This window comes from Olea europaea, unplaced genomic scaffold (assembly GCF_002742605.1).
Source record: "Olea europaea var. sylvestris unplaced genomic scaffold, O_europaea_v1 scaffold568, whole genome shotgun sequence".
In the NCBI taxonomy this organism is placed as follows: domain Eukaryota; kingdom Viridiplantae; phylum Streptophyta; class Magnoliopsida; order Lamiales; family Oleaceae; genus Olea; species Olea europaea.
In genome coordinates this window covers 214,500-223,337 of record NW_019264016.1, presented here as the reverse complement: position 1 = coordinate 223,337, position 8,838 = coordinate 214,500, and positions in this window count along the sequence as shown.

Sequence of the window (8,838 nt, the reverse complement as noted above, 5' to 3'; positions counted from 1 at the left end):
TGGTCCATTTGGATGGATTCCATCCAAAATTCCCGTAGATGTTGAGCGGTGAAGGTAATTATTCTTATTTTGGTTTTATTTGAAAGGAGGAAATTCGTCAAACTTAAGAAAAAATAAGTAAAAAATAATTTCAAAACTTTTCCCTTTAGATTTCTTAAATCGAAAATAAACTGAAAAATTAAAGGGGAAAATATTTTGAAAACAAATATGTTTTGTAAAATGAAAGTTTATTAGGGTTTAGAGGTGAATGACAATTATAACCCTGTAGGCCTAGAAATAATTACTGTTGTATCCCTAATTCTACCATATAAATACAGGGTTTTGGTTCATAATAAAATACACAAATCTATTTACTTCTCTCTGTTATCTTCTCTTCACTTATATAGCACGTTATCGGTACGATAGCTTAATTTTTCAAAATTTAGTGAAGGTAATAATTTTTATAGGCATGAATATTTATCACGTGTACCAAAATTAATTTGGTAGCATGTGAAATATTTCAATATACATATGCATCAAAACGAGATTACTTCTTCTTCTTTACTTTTCATCGGCATACATATTAATTCTAATTCACGTTTATATGTGTTATTTGAACATATATTAATTCACTTTTTTTATTCATACACGATCATTTTTCACATATTATTCAGTATTAATCATGTCTTTTGAATCTGTTACATATTAGTTCTATCTTTAATTTCTATATATGTGAAATACATATGCATGTTTGGTATCTTTTGCATGTTGGTGAAAAATTTAGCCAATAAGTGATTTAGTCAATTTTGTCAACTTCTATGTATGGAGATTCTTTTTCCTAATACATGTTTAGTAATCTATTTTAAAATCTAAATTCATATATTATCTATTTGGTAATTAATTTTTACATCATATACTGTTTGTATGGTAATTAAATATTCTTTTCATGTGCATGTTTGGAAGACTTTTTTTCTTTACTTATACATTTTTTTTGATTAATTCTTGTATGTAAATTCATACCATGTCTATATGGTAATTACATATTTTAGATGTTCTTATATAAACTTTAACTTAACAATTTATCATGTTGTTGCTCTTGAAGTAGCACAACATTATAATTAATATTTTAGAAGCATATTAATTTAAAATCTATGTATTATATATAGTTTGTTGATACTCTTGAAGTAGCACAATATTATAATTAATATTCTTGAAGAATATTATTTGCTCCTGAAGAGCATAAATTATAATTTTCAATATTCTAGAAGAATATTGACATATTACTCTTAAAGAAGTAATAGTAAAATACAATGTGCTCCTTAACTAACATATATTTCGAAGAACATAATATTTTATTGTTTATCTCTGAAAGAAAATACATAATTTATGTCATGATTAACTATTATGTGATGTTTAATTATATTCTTCGAAATTAATTGTATTTTTTCTTGCTTTATTTTGTAGTTATTCAAATGACAAACATAATAAAACTTGAGTTTACTGCACTTGACATCTCTGGCAAAAACTATTTATCGTGGGTACTTGACACCGACATTCATCTTATCTCAAAAGGTTTGGGAGAGACAATAAAAGAAGAAAACAAAGAATCCCAATAGGATCGTGGAAAAACACTCATCTTCCTTCGTCATCATCTTTACGATGGATTGAAAATTAAATATCTTACTCAAAAAAATATCCACAGGTTCTTTGGAAAAAATTAACTGAAAGATTTGATCATCAAATGACTATAGTCCTCCTCAAAACCCGCTATGAGTGAATGCACCTTCGTTTGCAAGACTTTGAAACTGTTAGTGAGTACAATTCTGAATTGTTCAGAATATGTTCAAAATTGACATTGTGTGGAGAAAAAATTACTGATGAAGAAATGTTGGAGAAATTTTTTTCACCTTTCACGCCTTGAATATGCTCTTGCAGCAGCAATATCGCGAGCTTGGTTTCAAAAAATACTCAGAACTTATATCGTGCCTGCTTGTTGATGAACAGAATAATGAACTGCTGATGAAAAATCATAGGTTACGTCCAATTGGTTCTGTACCATTGCCTGAAGTAAATGGAATATTAAAACAATGACGTGGACGTTGACGCGGACGTGCAAGCGAAGTAAACCATGGACGAAATAATTAACAAAGTTAGCAACAATTTCAAAAAGCACAAAACAAACGAAAACAACATATCTAGAAAGGTACATGAAGAAAATTGCTTTAGATGTGGAATGAAAGAGCATTGAACACGTACCTGTCGTACAGCAAAATACCTGTGGATCTCTATTAAAAATCAATCAAGGAAAAGGGAAAAGTGGAGACAAATTTTGCTGATTATGATCGTCCAATTAATGTGACTCATTTAGATGTCTCTGATTTCTTTACTGATCCAAATAGAAATATTGATCATTTGATTGAAGGTGGTATGATGGAAGATATAGATTAGTTTTTTTATGCTAGTATTTCTCTTTATTTTAGAAACTTAATTTGAACTATGTTTTACTTTTCGCAAAAATTTTGAACTTTATTATGTATCGTTAATTTCAAAGTATTAATTATGCTTATCATTTAAAATTTAAATTCAAGTTTTTTTAAAATATATCTATTTTATTATATTAATAGATTCATGATGAATTGTCAAGACACCTGTTTGATTGATAGTGCAACTACACATACTATTTTTCAAGACAAAAAATATTTCTTGGACTTAACATTGAAAGAAAATAATGTTAATACAATATCAGGTACATCAAATATCGTTGAAGGCTCTGGAAGAGGTTGTATTATTTTACTAAATAATACAAAATTATATATTAACGATGAACTTTATTCTAGCAAGTCCAGAAGAAATTTGCTTAATTTTAAAGATATCCGCTGCAATGGATATCATATTGAGACGACGCAAGAAAATAATGTCGAATATCTTTCCATAACTTATTTTGTATTTGATCGGAAGCAAATTTTATATACTCCTATATAGCATGTATTATACATTTATAAAAATGGTTGAATCAAATAATATCACGAACTAGAAGTTCGTTGACCCAAAAAGCTTTATTCTTTGGCATGATTGACTTGGACATCCAGGAGTTATAATGATGCGTCGAATAATAAATAATTCACATGGACATCCTTTAAAGAACCAGAAGACTATTTTACCTAATGATTATCCTTGTGTAGCTTGTTCGCAAGACAAATTAGTCATTAAACCTTCAACTACAAAGGTTAATGTTGAATCTCCAACTTTTTTGGAAAGAATTCATGGAGATATATGTGGGCCAATACATCCACAATGTGGACCATTTCGTTATTTTATAGTATTAATTGATTCTTCTATTAGATGGTCACATGTTTGCCCACTTTCCACTAGGAATATAGCATTTGCTAGACTACTTGCTCAAATTATAAAATTATGAGCACAATTTTTCGATAATTCAATTAAAACTATTCACCTTGACAATGCTGGTAAATTTAGATCATAAGCATTCGATGATTATTATATGTCAACCGGGATTGTAATTGAACATTCAGTTGCGCATGTCCATACACAAAATGGTTTGGCAAAGTTGTTTATTAAACGTCTACAACTTATTGCTAGACCATTACTTATGAAAACAAAACTCCCAACTTCTATTTGGGATCATGTCATATTACATGCTGCACATTGGTTTGTATTAGACCAACTGCTTATTATCAATATTCACCTTTGCAACTGGCATTTGATTATGAACCTAATATTTCACATCTACGGGTTTTTAGTTGTGCTGTTCAAGTAACTATTTTACCCCACAACGTGCTAAAATGGATCCCCAACGAACACTTGAAATTTATGTGGATTTTGATTCACCATCAATTATTAGGTATCTTGAGCCTTTATCGGGTGACTTAATTTATTGCATATTTTGCAGATTGTCATTTTGATTAAATGACTTTCCCAACTTTGGAAGGGGAAAAACTACATAAAAATAAGGTAAAATTACTTGAAATGAAGCAACTCTATCTCACTTTGATTTCCGCAACAATCAATATGAGCAAGAAGTTGAAAAAATCATTCATTTGCAAAAAGTTGCAAATCAATTAGCTGATACATTTGTTGATACAAGAAAAGTGACAAAGTCATATATACCAGCAGAAAATATTTCTGCAATGATGTCCCTGTAAGATAATCTGCTATAACAAATGAATCTCAAATATGTCAAAAACGTGATCGATCAGTTGGTTCAAAAGACTCTGTACCTCGAAAAAAAAGGTAAATGAGAAAAACCAACCAAATATTTCGGAAGAAATCACATTAGAAAAAATTGATCAATCAGATAATGAAAATATGGTTCCTGAAGAACTACAAGTGTCCGAAAATAATGAGATTTTATAAATTATATATTATCTCATAAATTATGAGAACGTAATAATGTTGTTATAGACAATATTTTTGCCTTTAATGTGGCTCTTGATATTATGCAAAATGAGGATCCTGAACCATTGTCGGTTAATGACTGTCAAAATAGAAATGATTGGCAAAAATGGAAAGAAGTTATACGGGCGGAATTGAATTCTTTGGAGAAACAACGTTTTTGGACCTGTAGTTCGAACACTTGAAAATGTAATCCCTGTTGGATACAAATGAGTTTTTGTACGAAAGAGGAATGAAAATAATGAAATTACAAGGTATAAAACCCGACTAGTAGCTCAAAGTTTTTCACAAAGATCAGGAATTGACTATGAGGAAACATATTCTCCCGTAATGGACACTATCACTTTTAAATTCTTAATTTGTTTGACTGTATCACAAAAGCTTGATATGCGCCTTATGGATGTAATAACTGCATATTTCTATGGGTCACTTGATAGTGACATCTATATATCAAAGTCCCTAAATGACTTAAGGTGCCAGGAACAAACGATACATGTCCAAGAACCATGTTCTCAATTAAATTGCAAAGATCATTATATGGATTAAAACAATCCGGACGCATGTGGTATAATTGCCTTAGCGAATATTTGTTGAATGAGGGTTATAAAAATGACAATATTTGTCCATGTGTTTTCATAAAGAAAACAAATAGTGGATTTACAATTGTGGCAGTTTATATTGATGATTTAAATTTAATTGGAACTCCTGAAGAGCTCAACAATACTGCTAATTATTTGAAAAATGAATTTGAGATGGAGGATTTGGGAAAAACCAAATTTTGCCTTGGATTGAAGATTGAACATTTCGCAAATGAATTATTTGTTTACCAATCTACATATACAGAAAAATTTTAAAATATTTTTACATGGATAATACACATCCATTGGCATTAACTATGGTTGTTCGATCATTTGATGTGAAAAAAGATCAATTTCATCCACTTGAAGATGGAGAAAATATTCTTGATCCTGAAGTACCATATTTTAGTGCAATTGGAGCATTAACTTATCTTGTAAATTGTACTCGACCAAACATAAAATCTCGTTGCAAGATATAACTCTACATCAACTCAAAGACATTGAAATGGTGTTAAATATATTTTTCGTTACCTAAATGGTACTATTGATTTGAAATTATTTTATTCTCAAAAGTCGGGATCTGCTTTAATGGGATATGCAGATGCAGGTTACCTATCCGACCCACATAAAGCTAAATCAAAAACAGGTTATATGTTTACACGTGGAGGAACGGTTATATCATGGAGATCTATGAAGCAATCCTTGACAACAACATCTTCAAATCATTCTGAAATTATTGCAATCCATGAAGTAGGTCGAGAATGTGTATGGTTGAGAAACATGACCAATCATATCCAAGTATTATGCGGATTAAAATCAATAAAGGATAGTTTAACAATGTTGTGTGAAGATAATGCAGCTTGTATTGCACAATTCAGAGAAGGCTATATCAAAGGTGACAGGACGAAGTATATTTCTCCAAAATTCTTTCATACACACGAGTTTCAAAAGAATGGCGACATCGATATCCAACAAATTCGCTCAAGTGACAATGTGGCCTATTTATTCACAAAAGTACTACCAACATCTACATTCAAAAAATTAGTTCATGAGATTGACATGCATCGACTCAAAGATTTTTGGTGATCAATATCAAAGAGAGTAGCTATACTCTTTTTTCTTCACTTAGGTTTGTCCTACTGGGTTTTCTGGCAAGATTTTAATAAAGCAGCCGTTGACCTCTAAAAATGGCTCTTCCACGTGGCCAACTTGTAGCTACTCCACGTATTCCTCCCTACGAAATGAACAAACTGTCAGGCGCACACGGCCGGAACTGACGGGGGTGGCGACCGTATACACTCCGACGGTCAAGTCAGGTTTGGGTGGTCGGAACAGTGTCCAGGGACTACACAAATCAATCAGTCAATAAAGGGGGAGGAGAATATATAAACTTGTTATGGAGTGCTATCTATTGAGAGTTTCATTACCTTTGCCTCTGGCCAATCTTTGGGTATTTATAGGTGGTATGAACCGTGGGATGTGGAACACGTGTATACATCTGACGGTATGAAGCGTCTGCTCATAGGCGTCAATCAGCCGCGCTTGTAGAGTGGGCGGACAGTTTGTTTCCCCCGAGTTGAATTGACATAAAGTTGATAAGTCACATCAAACAGCTTTATGGGGGACGTCAAATCAATTTAAACCTTATATGAAGAGCAAATCTTAAATTGGCAGCGAATCTTCTAACGGGGGTCCACTTGAACCCGACCTCAGAGACGGGACACTTCGACAGATCAGTGATAGGAATCGGTGTATCACTTTGGAGAAGCTTCGGGAGGTCGGAGTGATCTATTTGATTTCACCGGCTTCAAAGTGGCGAGATGACACTTCGATTACTTCGATACCGAGGCTCGTAAAATGAGGCGTAACAGTGGTCCCCCAAATCCGAGAATGAATATTTATATTATACGTGGATTTGTTTTCCTGACCGGATCGCGACATGGGGGTAGCTGAAACTTTGTAGAGCATGGGAAGAACGCAGAGCCGAGGCGATGAGCCAGTGGTACGCTCGCGTCGGATACGTTAAAGCGTCATAAAAATCTTAGGGACTCGTCTTCACCGAAGCGTTGGCAGGAAGAGGGAGACGGCTCAAGCTTTGCAAAGCGTGGGAGGGGACGCAGCGACCGAGGCGATAGCAAACGGGGCGTTCGCATCGGGTGTGTCCAAGCTTTGTAAAGTCGGGGGACTCGTTTCTCGCCGAAGCGTTGGCGAAAAAAGGGGTCGACGCGTGGGGAGATGGCTCGAACTTTGTAAAGCATAGGAGGGAACGCAGCGCCCGAGGCGATTAGCCACTGGGACGTTCGCATCGGTTGCGGCTAAGCTTTGTAAAGTTGGGGGAGGAGATCATCCGAGGCGACCCAGAAGTCCAATGATTTGACAACTGTTGCGTGTTTCCAAGGTGACAGTTGGGTACCACGCCCATTCCCCTAGAAGGCTGCTGCGGCCAGTAATTATTATTGACGGCTGTTGGTAACCGAGGCGACGCGTTTTAATTTAGCGTGAAAGCCACAACGACATCTTGGGCGTAGATCAAATCTGGCATTTCATTTCAACGGCTGGGATCGAGAATACAAAGAACGGTTTAGATTGATCGTTTTTGAATTCAACGGTGGAGATTGGATTTGTCTTTCCTATAAAAGGTGAACTTTGGGGGCTTATCAGAGTTTCTACCTTTGTCATACGAAAAAACAAAATTTTCTCCCAAATTTTTGGCGATTTCCGGCGTTCTACAAGCAACTCCGGCGAGAGAGAGAGCGATATTTCCGGCGATCTTGCACCATTTCCGGCTAGGAAACACTTCCAAACCCGTAAGTTTCAGTACCCATTTAGACTCTAAAAATTTCTTAACGAATGGCCTCGGAAGGCAGTTCTGGTTTGGGTAGGAGTTTAGAAATAGTGAGGGTGGACGAGCCCATTGTGGCGACCTCCTCAGAAATAGCCGGGGCCATAATGGGGGGGGGAAAACATGTGGAAGCGACCAGATAGCCCTCCGGATACTTCTGTGCACTGGGGGGCATCGGACTACCCATCAAAGTTGAGGGAGGCCGACCTTGGTAGACTTAGGACAGAATATAGGATCTCGGACAGTGTGGATCTGATTCTCCCAGAGCCGGAAGAGAGAGCTTGTTACCCGAGGCCGGGCTGCGTGGCCATTAGTGAGGCGATCCTTAGGGCCGGACTTAGGCTGCCTATCCACCCGTTCTTTAGGTTGGTGCTTAGGTCTTACAGGCTAGCCCCGACGCAGCTCAATCCGAACTCCTGGAGACAAATGGTGGGCTCCTGGATGTTGTGGAAAGAGGCGTCGTTAGGAGTGGAGATGCCCCTTTCCGTTTTTCAGACTCTCTACATACCCAAGGTTACTGCCGGGGGGGATAAGACCCGGGGTTGGTACTACCTGACGTCATGGGGTTCCCACACTCCATTTGTGATCGATCTGCCGAGCTCCATCAAGGAATGGAAGAGCTCTTGGTGCTGGGCAGCGGGGCGATGGGACACAATGGAGGGGGACCCCCTGGCGCCTCTTACAGTCCCGGCGAAGTTTTCAACACTTAGTGAGTATAGTAGTTGATATTTTGTTTCTCCTCGGCCGGGCTTGTGTTTAAAAGATGTTTCCTTTCGCAGGTTCCCTCCCTCGGTGCGAGCTATCGACAGAGGACTTCGACACTATCTGTATTATTTATCAGCTGCCTCAGAAGAAGAGGTCATATCACAGGCTGATTCGGAAAAACATACATTTCATCACTCACGACTTAATGGCGTCCCAAGGTAAAAAGACCGAAGCCCACACTCTTTTAACCTGAACTCCCTACACTTGTATTAATTCCTCATTCGTTTCTTTGCAGATAACTTCAACAAGAAGCTGCCAGTA